The sequence below is a fragment of the Pseudophryne corroboree genome, chromosome 4, assembly GCF_028390025.1.
Source record: "Pseudophryne corroboree isolate aPseCor3 chromosome 4, aPseCor3.hap2, whole genome shotgun sequence".
In the NCBI taxonomy this organism is placed as follows: Eukaryota; Metazoa; Chordata; class Amphibia; order Anura; family Myobatrachidae; genus Pseudophryne; species Pseudophryne corroboree.
This window is the reverse complement of record NC_086447.1, coordinates 390,455,838-390,465,646: the sequence shown is the minus strand read 5'-3', so window position 1 is coordinate 390,465,646 and position 9,809 is coordinate 390,455,838. Positions and strand designations below refer to the sequence as shown.

At 41.0% G+C, this 9,809-nt stretch overlaps 1 pseudogene; it reads left to right on the top strand.

The window, feature by feature from the left end:
* The first annotated feature begins 5,423 nt into the window (after nt 1-5,423).
* On the top strand, nt 5,424-5,543 carry LOC134912364 (5S ribosomal RNA; annotated as a pseudogene).
* Nucleotides 5,544-9,809: the final 4,266 nt, after the last annotated feature.

Below are 9,809 nucleotides of genomic sequence, written 5' to 3'. Positions count from 1 at the left end.
TCTAGAGTGTCAAACAGACACTTACTAACTCATTGTTTATTTGTCTCCAAACAGAAACCACTACATCTGGCTGTTATTTTTTTTTGGGCAGCTGCTTGGATGCTGCTTTGCCTTTACCACTGTTGTGTGGGCGTGTTCTGCTGGAGCGCCTTGGTGGTGAGGCCACAGGCGATACAAGTGCACTTGTCGTACCAGAACTGGTGCTTTGTTGCTGTTGCTGCTGGGAACTGAGTGTTTCATTGAGGTTAGTGAGGGTGGCATTGAGTTCACGTGTTGCTGCAGTGTGATTTTCCATGATGCGGGATATAGATTCAATAATCATTTGATTTGTTTCTAAAATGTTTAGGTAGCTTTGCTGTTGTCTGTGATGTTCATCCATTAGGCATTGTAAGTTGCCCATTACATGTGTCATATCTCCCCGCATTATTTCCATGGTGTTTGCCATTCGTGTGATTGGTTCATTTTGTCAGCTGATATTGCGGCTTATTCTTTTGAGGTGATTAGGTAGGCTTGAGAAAATTTGTGTCTGTCTACGCAGGCAATCCTGATTAGTGGTCTGCTGTGTAGCTCAATTGTCCCAAAACACTTGATCAGGTCCTTGTGCTACTGGTGTTGTAGGGCTGTGTTGTGGTGGTGGTGTGTTTAGCGGGGGTGGTGTACTCACAGGTTCTGGGAGTGTGTTTGCTTCAATTATTGGCTGAAGTTGTAAAATTATTGTCTCATCCATGTCACTGTCTTGCTGGTGTGTCGGAGGGATGTTGGTAGCGTTAGTTGGTTCTGGAAGGACAAAGCATTGTTGGTTAGCTAACCATATATGTTTGACAAATGTTTAACAAACAAAGGCCTCTCTACACATGTATGTGTACGCATATTGGCCCTCACTCCGAGGTTGTTCGCTCGCTAGCTGCTTTTAGCAGCATTGCACACACTAAGCCGCCGCCCTCTGGGAGTGTATCTTAGCTTAGCAGAATTGCGAACGAAAGATTAGCAGAATTGCGAATAGAAATTTCTTAGCAGTTTCTGAGTAGCTCGAGACTTACTCCTACATTGCGATCAGTTCAGTCAGTTTCGTTCCTGGTTTGACGTCACAAACACACCCAGCTTTCGCCCAGACACTCCCCCATTTCTTCAGACACTCCCGCGTTTTTCCCAGAAACGACACCATTTTTTCGCACACTCCCAGAAAACGGCCAGTTTCCGCCCAGAAACACCCACTTCCTGTCAATCACACTACAATCACCAGAACGATGAAAATTCCTCGTTAGGCCGTGAGTAAAATACCAAACTTTTGTGTAAAATAACTAAGCGCATGCGCTCTGCGAACCTTGCGCATGCGCAGTAAGCGACTAATCGCAGTATAGTGAAAATCGGCAACGAGCGAACAACTCGGAATGACCCCCATTGTACATATTCTGCATTGCAAAAACATCACTACTGCCTTTAAAGGCTGCACATGCCTCTCTCATTGTTGCTTTGCTGTGTACATCAATGTAAAAGCAACCACATTATTTGTCTGGTATATCCTACATACTCCACGAGTAATGTGTAAGTTGTTTACAAAAGTGTTGCCTTTTACTGTGAGCAAAAACAACATCTGTATTGTTTTTGCATGTTGAAGCCAATGTATGCAAAAGATTAAACACACAACAATGTTTACAGCCTTACTCTTTGTCAAGCTTATCCATCTGTTTCTGTTGCAGCATTTTCCAGACAATATGCTACTGTATGGCTGAAGTGGACATACATATCTTTAATGGAGGCGGAAATCTACATTCCACTTTGTGGCCATTTTGTGGTTGCTGTTCTTCTGTACGTATTGTTGGTTGTGCTGTGTGTCTAGTTTATGAATGTAAATTAACGGATAATTTATAGATGACTAATCTCTTCTAAAATTTTATATTCCTACTCACCATCCAGATGAGGGGAGTGTGGTTGGCATCTTGGTGGAGTGTCCAAAATTTGGCGTGGTGGTACGGAAGAAACTACTGAAATTCTTTGTGGAGGTGTAGACGGCTGTGGTTTGGACAGGACATCCGACCTTGGCTTCTTGGGTGCCACATGTGTCCGCTTTTTGAGGGGTTCAGAAGGCCGTCTTCTGCTGGTCAAGCCTTGTATTGCGGGACCTAGTATTAAAGTGAAAAATATTGTTTGTCCATTCCTTTACAAACATAACATGTACTACAATGGACACTTTACCTGCTGCCGCAGCGTTATCATCATCAGATGTCATGGGACTGACTGTAGGGCGACCAGTTGTGGGGGTTTTTAGACATTGTACAACCGAGGGGGAAAAAAATCCAAATGATGAAATTGTATAATGCACTTGTTAAGCATTTGAAACAGTATGATTATAAAGAAAATACCAACTTCTTATTTTGTGTGCTTGTAATTTTGGAATCATTGGAACATATAAAAAACATCTGACGTCGACCCCACACACACAGCCATTAGCACAACAATATTGGCCAATAGGCATGTGCACTCAGGAAAGTGCTACGCATGAGATAATGGAGAGGCCACAAACATGGCCCTACATTCCAAATACATAAAATAACACTACAAAGCACACACATATTGATTAGAAAAGCAAATATCAATAATAAGAAATGACATTTGTGTCAACATGTGTGATGTGCCACAACAAACACACACTAGCCCAACATCACTACAAAACAAAGGAAAACATTAAACAGATTTATTATCCATCCAAAGACATAAGCCACTGATAAAGCAGTGTTGGCGAAGGTGACAAATACAGGCGGCAAGCAAGAAAAAATATGGTGGCTTATTTTTAAACCTGATTAAATGGTGCTTCAATTAGCTTGCACATGTCACTGGTTTTACATTTACTTAGGCCTACTCCAGCCTATAACTTCTGAACCACTGTTTGTGAAACCATGCACATGGCTAACTGCCTCAAAATACAGAGTACAATGCTTTTTGAGGGAAATGTGATGAAGGTCAAGCTTGGTGTTTGCAAATTAAATGCCGGACAAAACAACAACTTCACAATACAAAAACATTAATACATTTTAAAACAGATTTCACATACAGTACTGTTATGTGCTACATTGGTTTTTGGATTAGCCATTAACAATGCCAAGGGTTTTGCTGCCGTGTAGTTGAAGATGCGAGTAACGCGCTAGGTCATATGACACACATTATCCAAAACCAAATTAAATAAAAATAAAAATAGAGTATGTTATTAAGAAAAAAACATGCTCACCATCCTTCCTGGGCCGATCGGAATCACGGACATGGGTTGCTGACACAACTTCAGGAGGTATTAAGCTCCGCATGGGCTCCTCGTAGTCCAGATATCTGGCAATAGAGGGCTGACCCCCACGTGTCCTCCGTCCGCTTGACCACCCCCTTACTAGTTACAGCAGCAACAACTTTAGCCCACCACACCTTCTTCTTCCGTGATGTCACCTTTGCGGATTCCGGCTCAAATAGGTACCGCTGATATTTCATCAGCTCACGCACCAAAGCCACATTCTCAGCATAACTAAACTTGACATTGCGGCCAGTATTAGTAGTGGTGCGTGGCTGTGGAGCCGCTTCACTGTCACTAGCACTAAAGGCTGCAGCACCAACCTCACCCACCTCCTCAACCTCACTAACCTACTCCCTCTCACTCACCTAGGAGCATGGTCACCTTGTAACATCGAAAGGAAACAGCGGGATCCATTTGTATCTAATTGTTTATTGTATTGCAATGAACAGAGTATCTATTTTGTGAATGTGTTATTATTGGTTTTAAACTGGCCAGATTTTTTATAATATTGTATAAAGGGAAATTCTGTAATGTGTATTCTGATACATAGGTAAACTAAGGAGTATTATATTAATAATTAAAAAAGTAAAATATAAATAAAAATAAAAAATAAAAATAATTTTTTAATAAGTAATCTAGTAGCGCTTTCTGTTCTCTTTTTCTCTCACTCACCTCCCCCACCTACTCCACCTCACTCACACCCTCCACCTCACTCACACACCCCTCCTCTGAGTCATACATAATTAGGATAAACAATTAACTGAAATAAAAGGACAAACAACACACTCCTCCACTACCACTACACAACACACAAACAAACACTGACAAGAGACTCCCAAAAAAATCAACAAGGACAAAAATGAAGACAAAACAAAAAGAAGCAAGACTACAAGAATGACCAGACTACTTTCAAACACAATACAACACTCAGAACTCGCCAAAAATACTACTCCAAATCACACCTACTCACCAAACTCCACAGCACAACCTCTTTCCTCACCACTAACTAAACCCATGAGGTTTGGGGCATATTTATATGGTTGCGCACAGACACTCCAACATCTGAAACACAACCAATCATGAACGAAGGTTAAAATCAAAAGTAAAAGTGGAAATGAGGCCGTAGTTGCAAAACAACACTGCAGCGTTTAAAATAGTCCCAATCCGTGGAAAAACCACAAACTCCCGACCAAACAAGTGATTTGTGGCCGCAAAAAAACACGAATAACATCGCCATCGGAAAACAGGAAAACAACAAACTCAACAGCATAGTAAATTAGCTTAGATGGTTTCAAAAAGTTGAAAGAAAACACGTCTGATAAAATTCGAGTTTAAAAACAACACAAATCGACTCAAACACGAATATTAGTAAATAAACCCCTAGATCTCTTTGGAACAATTACATACTACGAAATAGAGTGTGACATTTTTTAAATGTGTATGAATAGAACTCCAAGATTGTGTTGTTTATTTATTACAGTTATTAATGAACCAAATAATGCGCAAGAAGTGGTTCAGAGAGATGTCCTGGTTAAACCGAGCTAATTGGTTTAGCGGGATCAAAGGATAGATTGTTAGAGTTGTGATGTTTTTATTAAAAATTGTTGGCTTAGCAATTTGCATAGATCTGTGTTTTGTTTCTTTTCAGCTTGCAAAAAGTCTATAAATGCAAGACTCGAATCCTCCAAGTTTAATAAACTACAGAAGAGCTTGGCAAGAAGGATCTGTGAGCAGTCTACCTTAATGGATATGATGTGAACGGTCATTACCTTCCATGGGATAGAGTGACAAGCACGATCCTACGGGAATATATGATGTTTATTATTGTGCCAGTTTTCTTAAATGCATTTATCTAACCCGTTAAAGTTGTTCGTTTGTCACACATACCTTAAATTGTAATAGGCTATTTTCCTTGGTTTGCCTCATGCTACGCACAGGAAAAACAGAGGCTTGTTGTCACTAACCCTTGTTGACCATATGATTTAACTTCCACATACCCATGTGTTTGGGCTGCCAATCGGTGCAATGACTGTCAACTAAATATCTTTAACGGGTTAGATAAATGCATTTAAGAAAACTGGCACAATAATAAACATCCTTCATTTTGTTATGTAACAGCTGTACTCGCTGCCCTTTTCCATACGTAACCTACTACCATACCACACTGGATATGCCCAACCCCGTCTGATCTTGGAGGCAAATACAGCGTTGGGCCTGGTCAGTACTTCAGTGGGAGACCACTTAGGAATACCAGGTGTTGTAGGTTACTGATGGAACTCAATTGGTGATTGCGCTGGCTCCACGGGAGGATGGGCATATGCTTGCCAGACATCAAATTATCACAGTAGTAATCCATCAATATGTTTGCAGATTTAGCTTCATGTGTGGCTTATAAAGTTTAGAGCCATTCATTTATCATTTGTTTATTTTTTATTTTTTTCTTGCAATTCCAATTGGTGTACCTAGTTTTTTATATACATACACTATTAAAAGTTACGTTTTAATTATCTCAATGTTACATCAATACTCATACATATATCAACAATTTCAAGCTACTCTCCGGGAGTGAGTGCTCCCAACCAAGGTCACTTTTTTCTAGCTTTCTCTTCCTATCCTTAAATACGTTTGGACCTTTGGGAGCACCGCTGACAATCACCATATTTTCTACCCATAGATATTTATTCTTACTGGCAGAAGGTGATCAATTTTAGACTACTGTCTAACCCGTCAGCTTTTCTCGGAGACAACATTTTATTTATTATTATTCACTATAATCCACTTAATCCTGTGCGGCATTCCCAACCTAATCCTTTTCATGTTAAGGATTGTAATGTCTCAGAATTTCTATGTGTGAGAAATGACCCTTATGTTTTGTGACGTGTAATAAATTCCTGTATATGCCTATAAGAACAACTAGACAATAAACCAAAGTGGGCTCATTCTGATCTACATAACCAAGTGTGATGTGTGTTGATTGAGCCTCCCAATCGATTGGTACAAGGTAATGTAAACAGACAGCCGAAGGAACTTGATATGGGAGAAGGTTTTTATCTCCAACACAGCCATTTACTGTCTGGCTGCAGGCTGCTACAGAATGCTGCCTCACGGCTCCAATTGACCACCAACCACCCCTGCTCAAAGGCCCCTAGAATTGTGTGGTCCTTTTCAGATACCCAGTGCGCCTATACATTAAGATGGCCCCGGCCAAAACCTTTACAGACGTTCAGTGAGGTATATTCTTTGTATTAATAAAACAAGCATTTCTGAATGATTAATGCATTTAATCATTTTAAATACATTCTGAAACATTCTCCCACTCTACGCCTGATAAAGAAATGTGTGAATCCTCTTTCCATTGGGTTTGAAGCAATAATGTATTTGCTTTACTAGGGACCATAAGATATCTATTTATTTATTTATTTATCTATCTATCTATAGTTTTTCTGAATATTCTATTTTTACCAGTTCATTTTTAAGTTCTAAAACTCTGTTCAAAATCCTGCCTCTTGAAAGCCAACAAATTTCAGTATTCAACAATATTTTGGGGTCTGCACCCATTTCCTGACACAATTTATTTTTACTTTTTGGTGGAATAATTTTTATGTAGTTGATCAAACTTATTACTAATGTTACCCTCTACAATCTGTTTCTGTCTGAGCTTTTCACTATAAGTGCTTCTTAGAGCAGAAAGCAATGTATAGTAATTAAAGAGCTATTTTTGATTGTGCAAAAGGCTAGAAATCCTTTTATAGCCCCAGTCATTGCTACAACACCATCATCGCATATATAAATACAGTTATTCCCGGATGAATACGATAAGCACCAGGTGTTCTTGTCAAATTGCTCAGTTATGTCACATCCTTCTACAAACCTTAAAAGAGGAGATTAATTGAGCTCTACCAGATATATCAGTGTTTTCAACTACTTTTAAAGCAAACGCTTTACTTCTATGCAAGATTCCAAGAACGTTATTTACAATATCCACAGACATTTCAGTAATTCGACGATGAACGGTTTCATTTGACAGCGACACTTGAAATTTGTTCTGCAGCTTCAGTACCAAGTATTGTTCAGACAATTTCTTTACATGCTTGTAAAATGAATATCGCCCCACTCTTATGAGCTTTCTATGTCTGTGCAATTAATTCTGAATGATGCTTAAAGAGCCTTGTCTGATAGATTTAAATAAATCTCCATTGTTGCCAATGATGCGGATAGTGAGGAATAATGTCGAATGAAGGACTCAGCTGGCTTCGGGGGGACATTTTCATGGTTTCTTTCTATATGTTGCCAGTTCTACAGTAGCATTGATATATTCTACTTTGTACTTATGGTAATTCTCTTTTGTTTAGTAACTGTCCTGTTTGTGTTTTTACAGATTTGGCCTTGACATCAGTATCGCTTTCACACAGAGTAAATATAATTTGCTACTCATGTCCCATACATTTGTCTTTCCTTCGTATTAAAAATATATCCATGGTACACATGCCTCGGAGTCTGATTTGCATAGCAACACTAGGAAAGGATCACACAGTCTCATTAGAATGGAAGCCAGGTCAGGTTGTGTAGGCTGTCGGGAAGCAATGATGCACTTTATCACATTGGCTAAATGTCTTGTAAAATAAAAAAATGTCCAGCTGTAACTGTAAAATAATCCAGACTACCTCAGGAGCAGGCTCCCCTTAACAATCTTTTGCACTGGCTGGCCACATATTAATTAAATATCATGTCAAATCACACCAAGATCACTCCTTACCCCCATGCCACAATACCAACCCAAAGCCCACACTTCAAGAGTTGTTTTTTTAAACACAGAAATGCCCCGCTTCCCCCCTGTGGTCTCTTACAGACTGGGGGTAAGTAACTGTTTGCAGAATGGCAGCTGTCGGCTGTAACATGCTTGTCTCCTGGTTGCTGCTCCTGAAGCCAGGGAAAGATGGTGTACACTGGATAAAACTTACAGGCTTGTGAGACACAACAGCTTTGTCACAGCATTGCAGTAGCTGCTGCTGGCTTTGGCACACCTGCCTCCAAGGTACTCATCCTGAAGTTAGAGAGGGACAAATGACTGTTGATGGAAGTCACACCATGTCTGATGCACTCAGTGGACATTCTGCTCCAGATGCTCACTATACATCAGCAAAGCAGGGGGAGAGGAGGAAATCAGTATCTCCTCCCCTTGCTCTGCTTATTGGCTGGATTCTGTGCAGGACCTGGCTATCATGGCCCAGAACTGACTGTCATGGCCATTCATGTACAATACAGTAGGCAAAGTGTTGTGACACATTAACGTTTGACTGCAACAGAGGGTATTCTAGTGTCTGCCATACAATACAGAGATCAATAAAGTGTCCACTACCTTATATACCTAATAAACTAGCTGTGTATTATTTTTTTCACTGGGATGCTTCTACCAGCGACATGCAGTGAGGTCAATGGCTGGGAAGTAGGGTGGCCAATCCCGGGCCAATTTTCCATTGAAAAATGGTCAATCCCCCCCCCCACCACCCGCACACAACTCAAAATACCACACGGGTGGGAGGGTGCGTTACTTCCTCTGGGTGCGGCGCAGGACAGGCGGCTGGCTACGCACACTTCCTCCAGGTACAGCGACATCCGTGTGGTGGGTGACAGGCGGCTGGCTGCGCACACTACCTCCAGGCTTAGCGATGTCCATGTGGTGGTTGACGGGCGGCTGGCTGTGCAGCGTGAACTCTGACTTCATGTCACGCTGCGTAGGGGGAGCCGGGAGGACGCTCACTGCTGCCCAACACTGAAAAACAAAGAGCTTTCAAATCCCGAAATCCCAGAGATTGGAAGCTTCAATCCTGGGATTGAATCCCGGCCAATTTTAGGCCAAATCCCAGGATCCCGCCGATCCCGGGATTGGCCACCCTACTGGGAAGGCATTGGCTAGTATCAGAGCCAAATTTAAACACGTATATGAACCCATTTGTTCATATGTGCATTATATGAATAACCTGAAAACAGTTTGCTGTGGAAAGGTGTAGGTAAAAAATAAGACTGGCCACAAAAGGTCGGGCAGAGGGCACTAAAATGTTTTTAAACACACTACACTGCACTAACCCTTTTTTGTCCTCCAGGTTCCTGCTCATTGATCAAACATTGAAATCACACTTTCCCTAGAGAGCAAGTCTCTATTTTTAAGCATGCCAGCCCCTGGGCCAACTTGGACCCTGTGCCAACAAACAGAAACAGGTGAATACAAGAACAGGGGCAGCAGCATCAATGCCGTGTAATCCAATAAAATCTAAACCACAGAAAAGACTAAACTATACCTATCCACATTAGTAATCTATAATCCCTTCTTTTTTGCCACTGATTATGATTACATGAGCTGCTACTGATGCTCATCAAAAGCTAGTGCCATGCCTGGAGCTACCCATGGTGGTGCACACCATAAAAGAACACATTAAAACATGTTGCAGAACCTCTGCAAAAGCATCCTAAAACTTGTTAGGCACTATCTGCTTCCTTTCTGCAGGGGGATATATTGCCAACAGGAGGGGAG